We start from the raw sequence: 12,213 nt of genomic DNA, 5'->3' as shown, positions 1-12,213 counted from the left end.
TCTTTCTTTCTTTCTTTCTTTCTTTCTTTCTTTCTTTCTTTCTTTCTCCCTGTTCTTCTGAGCTGTGTGTCTGACAGGGTCTTGGTGCTCCGTCCAAGTGTCAGGCCTGTACCTCTGAGGTGGGAGAGCCGAGTTCAGGACATTGGTCCACCAGAGACCTCCCGGCTCCACATAATATCAAAAGGAGAAACCTCTCCCAGAGATCTCCATCTCAACGCTAAGACCCAGCTCCACTCAATGACCAGCAAGCTGCAGTGCTGGATGCCCCATGCGAAACAACTAGCAAGACAGGAACACAACCGCACCCATTAGCAGAGAGGCTGCCTAAAATTATAATAAGGTCACAGTCACCCCAAAACACAGCACCGGATGTGGTCCTGCCCACCAGAAAGACAAGGTTCAGCCTCATCCACCACAACACAGGCACCAGTCCCCTCCACCAGGAAGCCTACACAGTTCACTGAAACAACCTTAGCCACTGGGGGCAGACACAAAAAACAATGGAAACTACAAACCTGGAGCCTTCAAAAAGAAGACCCCAAACACAGTAAGTTAAGCAAAATGAGAAGACAGAGAAACACACATCAGATGAAGGAGCAAGGCAAAACCCCACCAGACCTAACAAATGAAGAGGTAATAGGCAGTTTACCTGAAAAAGAATTCAGAGTGATGATAGTAAAGATGATTCAAAATCTTGGAAATAGAAAGGAGAAAATACAAGAAAAGTTTAATAGGGATCTAGAAGAACTAAAGAGCAAACAAACAATGATGAACAAAACAATAAATGAAATTGAAAATTCTCTAGAAGGAATCAATAGCAAAATAATTGAGGCAGAAGAATGGATAAGTGACCTGGAAGATAAAATAGTGGAAATAACTACTGCAGAGCAGAATAAAGAAAAAAGAATGAAAAGAATTGAGGACAGTCTCAGAGACCTCTGGGAAAACATTAAACACACCAACATTCGAATTATAGGGGTCCCAGAAGAAGAGAAAAAGAAAAGGACTGAGAAAATATTTGAAGAGATTATAGTTGAAAACTTCCCTAATATGGGAAAGGAAATAGTCAAACAAGTCCAGGAAGTGCAGAGTGTCCCACACAGGATAAATCCAAGGAGAAACATGCCAAGACATATTAAATAAACTATCAAAAATTAAATACAAAGAAAAAAATATTAAAAGCAGCAAGGGAAAAACAACAAATAACATACATAGGAATCCCCATAAGGTTAATAACTGATCTTTCAGCAGAAACTCTGCAAGCCAGAAGGGAGTGGCAGGACATATTTAAAGTGATGAAAAGGAAAAGCCTACAACCAAGATTACTCTACCCAGCAAGGATCTCATTCAGATTTGACGGAGAAATTAAAACCTTTACAGACAAGCAAAAGCTAAGAGAACTCTGCACCACCAAACCAGCATTACAACAAATGCTAAAGGCAATCCTCTACACGGGAAACACAAGAGAAAGAAAAGACCTAAAACAACAAACCCAAAACAATGAAGAAAATGGTAATAGGAACATATGTATTGATAACTACCTTAAATGTAAATGGATCAAATGCTCCAACCAAAAGACACAGACTGGCTGAATGGATACCAAAAAAAGACCTGTATATATCCTGTCTACAAGAAACCCACTTCAGACCTAGGGACACATACAGACTGAAAGTGAGGGGATGGAGGAAGATATTCCATGCAAATGGAAATCAAAAGAAAGCTGGAGTAGCAATTCTCATATCAGACAAAACAGACTTTAAAATAAAGACTATTACAAGAGACAAAGAAGGACATACATAATCATCAAGGGATCAGTCCAAAAGAAGATATAACAATTGTAAATATTTATGCACCCAACAGAGGAGCACCTCAATACTTAAGTGCTAACAGCCATAAAAGGGGAAATCAACAGTAACACAATCATAGTAGGGGACTTTAACACCCCCACTTTCACCAATAGACAGGTCATCCAAAATGAAAATAAATAAGGAAACACAAGCTTTAAATATACATTAAACATTATGGACTTAATTGATATTTATACGACATTCCATCCAGAAACAACAGAATACACATTTTTCTCAAGTGCTCATGGAACATTCTCCAGGATAGATCATATCTTGGGTCACAAATCAAGCCTTGGTAAATTTAACAAAATTGAAATCCTATCAAGTATCTTTTCCAACAAAAACGCTATGAGACTAGATATCAATTACAGGAAAAAACATCTGTAAAAAATACAGATACATGGAGGCTAAACAATACACTACTAAATAAGCAAGAGATCACTGAGGAAATCAAAGAGGAAATCAAAAAATACCTAGAGACAAATGACAACGAAAACACGACGACCGAAAGCCTATGGGATGCAGCAAAAGCTGTTCTAAGAGTGAAGTTTAGAGCAATACAATCTTACCTCAAGAAGCATCTCAAGTACACAACCTAACCTTACACCTAAAGCAATTAGAGATAGAAGAACAAAAAAAAACCCTAAGTTAGCAGAAGGAAAGAGATCATAAAGATCAGAGGAGAAAGAAATGAAGGAAATAATAGCAAAGATCAGTAAAACTAAAAGCTGGTTCTTTGAGAAGATAAACAAAATTGATAAACCATTAGCCAGACTCACCAAGAAAAAAAGGGAGAAGACTCAAATCAATAGAATTAGAATTGAAAAGGAGAAGTAACAACTGACACTGCAGAAATACAAAGGATCATGACAGATTACTACAAGCAACTATATGTCAATAAAATGAAAAACCTTGAAGAAATGGACAAATTCTTAGAAAAGCAAAACCTTCCGAGACTGAACCAGGAAGAAATAAAAAATATAAACAGACCAATCACAAGCATTGAAATTGAGACTGTGATTAAAAATCTTCCAACAAACAAAAGCCCAGGACCAGATGGCTTCATAGGTGAATTCTATCAAATGTTTAGAGAAGAGCTAACACCAATCCTTTTCAAACTCTTCCAAAATATAGCAGAGGGAGGAACACTCCCAAACTCATTCTACAAGGCCACCATCACCCTGATACCAAAACCCGACAAGATGCCACAAAGAAAGGAAACTACAGGCCAATATCACTGATGAACATAGATGCAAAAATCCTCAACAAAATACTAGCAAACAGAATCCAACAGCACATTCAAAGGATCATACACCATGATCAAGTGGAGTTTATCCCAGGAATGCAAGGATTCTTCAATATATGCAAATCAATCAATGTGATACACCATATTAACAAACTGAAGGAGAAAAACCATATGATCATCTCACTAGATGCAGAAAAACTTTTGACAAAATTCAACACCCATTTATGATAAAACACTCCAGAAAGTAGGCATAGAGGGAACTTACCTCAACATAATAAAGGCCATATATGACAAACCCACAGCAAACATCATTCTCAATGGTGAAACACTGAAACCATTTCCTCTAAGATCAAGAACAAGACAAGGTTGTCCACTCTCACCACTATTATTCAACATAGTTTTGGAAGTTTTAGCCTCAGCAATCAGAGAAGAAAAAGAAATAAAAGGAACCCAAATTGGAAAAGAAGAACTAAAGCTGTCACTGTTTGCAGATGACATGATACTATACATAGAGAATCCTAAAGATGCTACCAGAAAACTACTAGAGCTAATCAATGAATTTGTTAAAGTAGCAGGGTACAAAATTAATGCACAGAAATCTCTTGCATTTCTATACACTAATGATGAAAAATCTGAAAGAGAAATTAAGGAAACACTCCCATTTACCATTGCAACAAAAAGAATAAAATATCTAGGAATAAACCTACCTAAGGAGACAAAAGACTTGTATGCAGAAAACTATAAGACACTGATGAAAGAAATTAAAGATGATACAAACAGATGGAGAATCATGAATCAGATGAATTGGAAGAATCAACATTGGGAAAATGACTCTACTACCCAAAGCAATCTACAGATTCAATGCAATCCCTATCAAATTACCAATGGCATTTTTCACAGAACTAGAACAAAAAATTTCACAATTTGTATGGAAACACAAAAGACCCTGAATAGCCAAACAATCTTGAGAAAGAAAAACGGAGCTGGAGGAATCAGGCTCCCAGACTTCAGACTATACTACAAAGCTACAGTAATCAAGACAGTATGGTATTGGCACAAAAACGGAAATATAGATCAATGGAACAGGATAGAAAACCCAGAGATAAACCCCCGCACCTATAGTCACCTTATCTTTGATAAAGGAGGCAAAATATACAATGGAGAAAAGACAGCCTCTTCAATAAGTGGTGCTGGGAAAACTAGACAGCTACATGTAAAAGAATGAAATTAGAACACTCCCTAACACCATACACAAAAATAAACTCAAAATGAATTAGAGACCTAAATGTAAGGCCGGACACTGTAAAATCTTAGAGGAAAACATAGGCAGAACACTCTATGACATAAATCACAGCAAGATCCTTTTTGACCCACCTCCTAGAGAAATGGAAATAAAAACAAAAATAAGCAAATGGGACCTAATGAAACTTAAAAAAGTATTTGCACAGCAAAGGAAACCATAAACAAGACCAAAAGACAACCCTCAGAGTGGGAGAAAATATTTGCAAATGAAGCAACTGACAAAGGATTAATCTCCAAAATTTATAGGCAGCTCATGCAGCTCAATATCAAAAGAAAACAAGCAACCCAATCAAAAAATGGGCAGAAGACCTAAATAGACATTTCTCCAAGGAAGATATACAGATTGCCAACAGACACATGAAAGGATGCTCAACATCACTAATCATTAGAGGAATGCAAATCAAAACTACAATGAGGTATCACCTCACAACAGTCAGAATGGCCATCATCAAAACATCTACAAACAGCAAATGCTGGAGAGGGTGTGGAGAAAAGGGAACCCTCCTGCACTGTTGGTGAGAATGTAAATTGATACAGCCACTATGGAGAACAGTATGGACGTTCCTTAAAAAACTAAAAATATAACTACCATAGACCCAGCAATCCCACTACTGGGCATATACCCCGAAAAAACTGTAATTCAAAAAGAGTCATGTACCACAATGTCATTGCAGCTCTATTTACAATAGCCAGGACATGGAAGCAACCTATGTGTCCATCGACAGTTGAATGGATAAAGAAGAAGGTGCACATATATACAATGGAATATTACTCAGCCATAAAAAGAAACGAAATTGAGTTATTTGTAGTAAGGTGGATGGACCTAGAGTCTGTCATGCAGAGTGAAGTAAGTCAGAAAGAGAAAGACAAATACCGTATGCTTACACATATATATGGAATCTAAAAATAAGTTCTGAAGCACCTAGGGGCAGGACAAGAATAAAGATGCAGACGTAGAGAATGGACTTGTGGACACGGGAAGGGGGAAGGCTAAGATGGGACGAAGTGAGAGAGTGGCATGGACATATATACGCTACCAAATGTAAAACAGATAGCTAGTGGGAAGCAGCTGCATAGCACAGGGAGATCAGCTCGGTGCTTTGTGACCACCTAGAGGGGTGGGATAGAGAGGGTGGGAGGGAGATTCAAGATGGAGGGGATATGGGGATATATGAATACTTATAGCTTATTCACTTTGTTATACAGCAGAAACTAACACACCATTGTAAAGCAATTATACTCCAATAAAGATGTTAAAAAAATAAAATTAAATTAAGAACTTGAGTAGTGTTAAAAAAAATTAAACACGACATTTTAATTTTGTTCCAATTGTTCCAGTCTTAGCCTGAAGCTGGCTAAACTTTGGGGTTGGCTCCTGTATCCTTTTGAAATTCCTCTGTGGTTTTGTGTTTTGGAAGATTCTTTAGGTTGTGGAACTGTGTACATAAGATGCCCTAGCCTTGTCTTGCATACTCCTTCTCCAAGCCCTGGAATTAGCCTTTTCTCTAATTAATTCTGTTTTCTTTGGTCATGGAATGTTATCAGAAACCAGGAGTTTGGTGATAGATGTGCTCAACCTACTGGGCAATCATTACTTCTATGATGGCTTAGCTGACAGAGCAAGGAAATGCGTGTGTCCCGCCCCAGGTACACACTGGTGTCTACCAGTATTTCTGAACCTAGTCTTCTCTACCTATATGCAACTAAACTTGAGAACACAGTGGTGTGTCCAGCCCTAACCCAAAGCCTCACGGACCTCTCTAGCCTTCCTCCCTGTCATCTGGAACCTCTGGCCCAACAGCGAGAAGCCCGTACCAGGTGCCTCCCGGTACCTAGTGGTTGGGCCCCAGGATGCACATGCGGTGGTTCCGAGCAGTCAGCACGTGTCCACGTGGACACACTGAGGTCAGCATGGCAGCTCCAACAGACGCTCATCTACCATCACCCTTGCAAACTCCATGCGTTTGGAAAGTTATCTAGGATGCCACCGCCAGTACACTGTATCAAAATGTGTAATGTCAGTAGACAGGTTTTACAGTCTGTATTCCATCCTGAGATTCAGGATCTCCTAAATGATTTTTTAAATGTATGCGTTAGGGTTCACTCTTTATGCCATAAAGCTCTATGGCTTTTGACAAAGGCATCGTGTCGTGGGCCCACCGTTGCATATCATACAGAATAGTTTCACCCCCTTAAAAATCACCTGTGCTTCACCTGTTCAACACCCTTCCCCCAATTCCTGGATCCACTGACAGCATTATCTTAATTATAGTTTTGCCCTTTCCAGAGTGGCTTATAAATGAAGTCATACAGTATGTGGCCCTTTAAAACTGGTTTCTTTCACTTGGCCATATGCATTTAAGGTTCATTCACACCATCCAGGGACACTCCAGAAAGGAAATTAAGAAAGTGTTCCATTTAAAGTTGCATCTAAAAGAATTAAATGCCTAGGAATAAATTTAACGAAGGAGAGGGGAGACACATACACTGAAAACTACAAAACACAAAACATGAAAGGAAATTAAAGACACCCTAAATAAATGTAAAGACATCTGTGTTCACAGATAGAAAGCTTTTTCATACTGTAGGGTGACAAGACTCCCCACAAAAGTCATCCATATCTTCAGTGAGGGGTCGGAAGCCACTGCTTAAAGGGGGCAGGGCTTGCTTTCGGGGTGATGGGAGGGTTTGGGAACTAGAGAGAAGAGCACAGCATTGTGACATTAAATGCTATTCAGCTGCTCGGTGTAAAATGGTTAATTTCATGGTATGTGAAGTTCCCATCCATTAAAAAAAAAAAAAGATTCATGGATGACTCTTCAGGGTTCCACAGCTCATTCTTCCAGCACTCGAGAGTGTCCCCGTGCATGTGTGGACCACGGACAGCTCATTCATCCCCTGTGAAGGGACAGCCTCCTGCTTCCAGTTTCAGCCATTATGAATGAAGCTACTCCAGCATTTGTGTGCAGCTCTGTGTGGACATGGATTTTCAGTTCAGTCAGGTAGATACCTAGAAGCATGATTGCTGTTCGTAGTGTAAAACTACGTTAGCTTTATATGAAAATGTCACACTGCCTTCCGAGGTGACTGTATCAACCTTCATTCCACCAGCCATGACGAGCTTTTCCATTGTCCTCCATACTGGTCAACAGTGGGCGTTGTGAGACTGGCGGATTTTAGCCATTCTAATAAGCCAGCAGCAGCGGGACTGGGGGTGGGCGGAGCTATCGAGGAGGGTCTGGATTTTCTCTGGTCCTGATGCTCTCAGACATGTTGACTCCAGGCCTGTGGGGATGGACCCTCACTCTCCTGAAAGGCCACTGCACTGTGACCCTTCACGGAAGGGGAGTGGGCCCACATAGAGCACAGGTTACAAGCACAGGGTTCCAGACCCTCCCGCTGAAGTCCAGCTCTTTCATGCATATGCCAGAGTGGACCGAGAGGCCCTTCCCGCCACAAAGGCCCCCTATCATGGTCCCAGGACAATCTCTGTCACCTCAATAGCAGCCCAGGGGGGAGGACAGAAGGATTACGAAGTCCCCTCTGCCTGAGGCACCTGCACGGAGCAGCCGCCCAAACTTCGGCAACTTGGGCACAGGGCTGGTGCAGCATGCAAGTGTCCATGGAGGCTGCACCTGTCCTCATGTGTGCTGTGCTGCTGAAGCTGAAGGAGCTGGCTGGGGGGTGGGGGGCACGAGACACAGCTCCCACAGACCCTCACCCTCCTCTGCTCCAGCTCTGCCAGTGTCCAGAGAAAGGTTGGAGGTCAGGGGGCAGTGGGGCAGCATGGCCCACCCTGGCTTGCAGATTTGAACCTGTTAAAGAAAAAGTGATTTGTGACACTTGTTGAAGATGGTAAGACAGACCTTATTCCAGGGAGAACATCACGACAGGTGGAGGGGCCACGCAATAGGAGTCCTGAGTGGGACCAGCTCCACATACAGCTTGGGCAGGTGGATACTGACAGCCAAGAAGCCGGTGGGGGTTGGTGGGTGGAAAGTTACTAAGAGGAAGCATCAGAGTAGTGGGCTCTGGCTAAACCGACCTCACAGGATTCCTGCTGAAGGTGAGACAGGGTGCTTGAACATGACCTGGGGGTGTCAGGGGCTGATGAACTGGTCAGGTATGAAGGTGATCAGATACTTAAGTTTGGGCAATTCTGATTGAGCTGACTCAGCAAGATTCCTGCCAAAATTGTACAATGTGGAAAGGAAGTCCAGAACAAGAATGCCGAAAGGAAGTCCAGTCCAGAATGTGGAAAGGAAGTCCAGAACCAGGCCCAGTTGAAAATGAGCTCAGGGGACCCTGCGTGGAGTTTGGTGAAGGAGACAGTCTTTGTCAGCTCTCAGCTCTATGGCCAGTGGTTTCTGGCCCTGTGTCCATTGGTGACAATCCCAGGGAGGGAGGGAGAGCCCAGAGGGCACAATCCCTGCCCAGGCAGCTGGCACCCCATCTGAGAGGTCCCTTGAGAAATAGCCCCTGTCCCCCAAGTGGCCACTCAGAGTCAGGCTGGGCGTGCCCCCCACATAGGTCACTTTGGATGATCTTGAGGCGAAGGTGATGGAGAACCAGCAGAGGCGGGGGCAGCTCTTGACCCCCCTAACTGTCTAAACACAGAGCACCCCATCCCACGTTTGCAAATGATATTCAGTTATAAAAGAAATGCAGGCTTGTAAAGCCACCTCCATACCAAGAGGAGAGCTTCTCAGGAGACAGCGCCCGTTGCCCGGCAGACTCTGCCCCAGAGACAAGGCTTCGGCACATCTCCCGCCTCACCTCCCCAGAACCACTCCCCACCCAGAAGGCGTTTCCTTTAGCAGAGGGTGAGACCTCAGCCTCAGTGTCCTGGCTGCCTCTGCAAGGCTCATTTCTGTGTGAAACTCCCACACGTGGGTTGTGAATGGCCATTCACCCTCTAACCCCTCTTTGCACAGAGAGAAGGGGCATGTTCTAGGGCTTGTGCAAGGCTCTGTGCAGACTTTTCTTTAAAAAAAAAAACTTTTCTTTTTATATTGGAGTACAGTTGATTAACAATGTTGTGTTAGTTGGTGGGAACATAAATTGTTGTAGCCACTATGGAGAACAGTATGAAGGTTCCTTAAGAAACTAAAAATAGAGCTACCATAGGACCCAGAAATCCCACTCCTGGGCATATACCTGGAGAAAAACGTGGTCCGAAAGGCTATATTCACCTCAATGTTCATTGCAGTGCTGTTTGCAATGGCCAAGACATGGAAGCAACCTCAATATTCATCGAGAGAAGAATGTGCAGACTTTTCAAGGGCTGCATGGAAACCCGAGGTCCCGGGGCACTGAAATCATTTAATTTCTGCTGAGCCAGAAACCTTGTCTCTGATATAAAGAGGAAAATCCAGAGACTGCTCTTGCACGGTCAGGACAACCTCCCAGTGATATTATAGATGCTCTCACGCAAGTCTTTCCAAATAGCTTGCAGGGGAAGAAGAGGGAATAGGGCTTACAACTTGAGTCTCTGCAGAAACAGAGGTGTGACACTTGGATTAAGTCCAAGCCTATCCTCTTCTCTCAATAACCAGAGAGCCTCCCAAGCCCTCCAAAAGTATGCAGGTACTGTGAAAGCCAGAACATCGAAAAAACAATTGTCCTGCGTTCCGTTCTCATATGAGAATGCAAACTTGAAAATCAGTCTCCCTAGACACCAGCTCCTTCAGAGGGTCCATTTCTGCTCCTGAGGGACAATTTCCCACCAGTTGACAGGGGCAGCTGGTCCTCAGTTGCACCCCAGAACCCACCATCAAACTTGAAATAGAGGATTGGGAACTGGACGTCTTGACTGAGGGACCACGCCATGCGATCAGAGGACTTGCCTCTACCTGACACCTCTGGCTCCGATCCGGCTGTCGGGGTCTCTCGACCTGCAGATCTCAGCCACCCGGTACCGATCGGCCTTCTGAACACCCATCCCTACTTCGTAGCCCAGCAAGCTTTGTAGGTAGACCTGTGCCGTGTAAATCAAATGCCGTCACACGGAAGGAGAAGAAAGCCCTCGTTCCTACTGTCCTTGAAGGAGACGCCCGCCTGCTCTCCGGCCTCACGGGCAGGCGGTGCCGGCGGCTGCGGAGCGCGGAGCCCAGCACACGCTGCCTACACCGGGCCAGCCCCTCTCTGGGCAGAGCCAGGACGCGAACCCCTGGCGACGCTTTCACAGCCGTGTTCCCATCTTGACTTCCTCACCCGGTAACACCCCCGCCTGCCACTAAACAAAGAGGGGGACTGAGCCAGACGGAATCACATCGTAAGGGCCCTGTACTCTCTTGCCGCGCCTCCCATCTCGAGACCCCCTCCAGGCGCCGTCCGCACCTCAGTTCCTGCTGCCGCAGCGAGCGGGCTTCCGGGAACAGCCCTGCGCGCTTGCCTTCGCTCCCGCGGCCCCGACGCGCAAGCTGCCTTCGCACTGGCGTTGGGAGCAAGACGGTCCCCACGGACTGGTCCACCTCCGGGTACCGGGGGCCCTGTCAATAGCGTCCAGACCCTCGAAGCCGACTTAGACTCTGCAGCCTCCCCCAGGGTTCCACTCTCAGTCGGCGTGTGGCTGACAAGTTCCCCGGAACCAGACTGGGCAGGGTGGTCCTGGAGACCCCCTCCTTCTCCTGGGTCTCCAGCTGAAGGAGGCCATGAGCCCCTGGATCCGCCCTTCAGCGGGTGAGAACAGCTGGTACCTAGTAGGACACGGGGTGTCTCCGAAAGGCTCCCCCCAAGGCCTTGAGTCAATTTCGTCCTTCCCTGTCCCCACGAGAAAGCAGCCTTGTCGAGCTCTAGGGCCGGCTGGCTACTGCACCCGGGCCCCCTCCCTCTGCTGCTGTTGCCGATCTCTGGTACGCCCCACCCGAGACGCCCCCTCGGAGTCTGTTTCCTGGCCCTCGAGGCTCTAATCCGCTCTGAAGGCTGAACCCCGGCAGGGTCCACACCCCAGCTCTCAGCTTACGCTTAAGGCTTGCCTTTCTGCATTGCCATGAAAATGAGGGCGTGGCTGCAGGTGTCCTGGGACAACCTCTGCCTCTCGGTATGTCCTGCGTCTCCCTCCCCACGTCCGTTAGGCCCGTGGCATCGGGCGCACCCTCTGCTAGCACCTCCACGACCACTGCCGTGAGCGGCCAGGCCTGGACCCTCCCCCGAGGCCGCCCCGCTCCCCTCTGTGCTCCCCACGCTGTGCCCGCTCCCGGGCGACGCCTCACACGCCCAACTCTGCTCTCGGGGCAGGCGACCCAGGAGCAAGCCCCCCTGGCCCACGCCTCCATCCTCTTAGGTCCCCTTCACCCTCTTGATCCGCGACTCCCGTCCCTGCTGGGGAGGGAGACCCAGCCCCTTCCACAGGGCTCCTTGCAGCCACAGAAAGGGTCTCTCGGACACGCCTCCGTCAACCCCGACTTCTCTTTTGCAACCGCTAATGTAAACGACATTTGGGGGAAACATAATAGCCGGTTACGCCGGCCGCAGGTCCCCACATGCACGTTCTCAGCACGCTCTCTGCCCCAGACCCCGAGCTCCCAGCCCTGGGGCTCACGCATTGGCAGAGGGAAGGTGACCACTGTTTACAGTTGCTGCAGATGTGCCTTTGGAGTCTGCCCTGCTGTGGGCCCACCCGGAAACCCCACGGGGCCCTGGTCTCTGCTGGTTCTCCTATCGCCCGTGGGCGTGTGATGGCTGCCCTGTTACAGGCTGTTCAGCTCCTGCTAATGTTACTACAGTTCCCTCTCCAGCACATACTCGGGAGGCTGACACTGAGTCTCTAGGGACCCAAGGAGCCGACAGGGCTGCTAAACACAGAGCCAAGAATGG

This window comes from Monodon monoceros, unplaced genomic scaffold, assembly GCF_005190385.1.
Source record: "Monodon monoceros isolate NGI ecotype Baffin Bay Population unplaced genomic scaffold, NGI_Narwhal_1 Contig855_ctg1, whole genome shotgun sequence".
Taxonomy (NCBI): Eukaryota; Metazoa; Chordata; class Mammalia; order Artiodactyla; family Monodontidae; genus Monodon; species Monodon monoceros.
The sequence above is the reverse complement of the archived record's forward strand: the minus strand, read 5'-3'. Positions refer to the sequence as shown.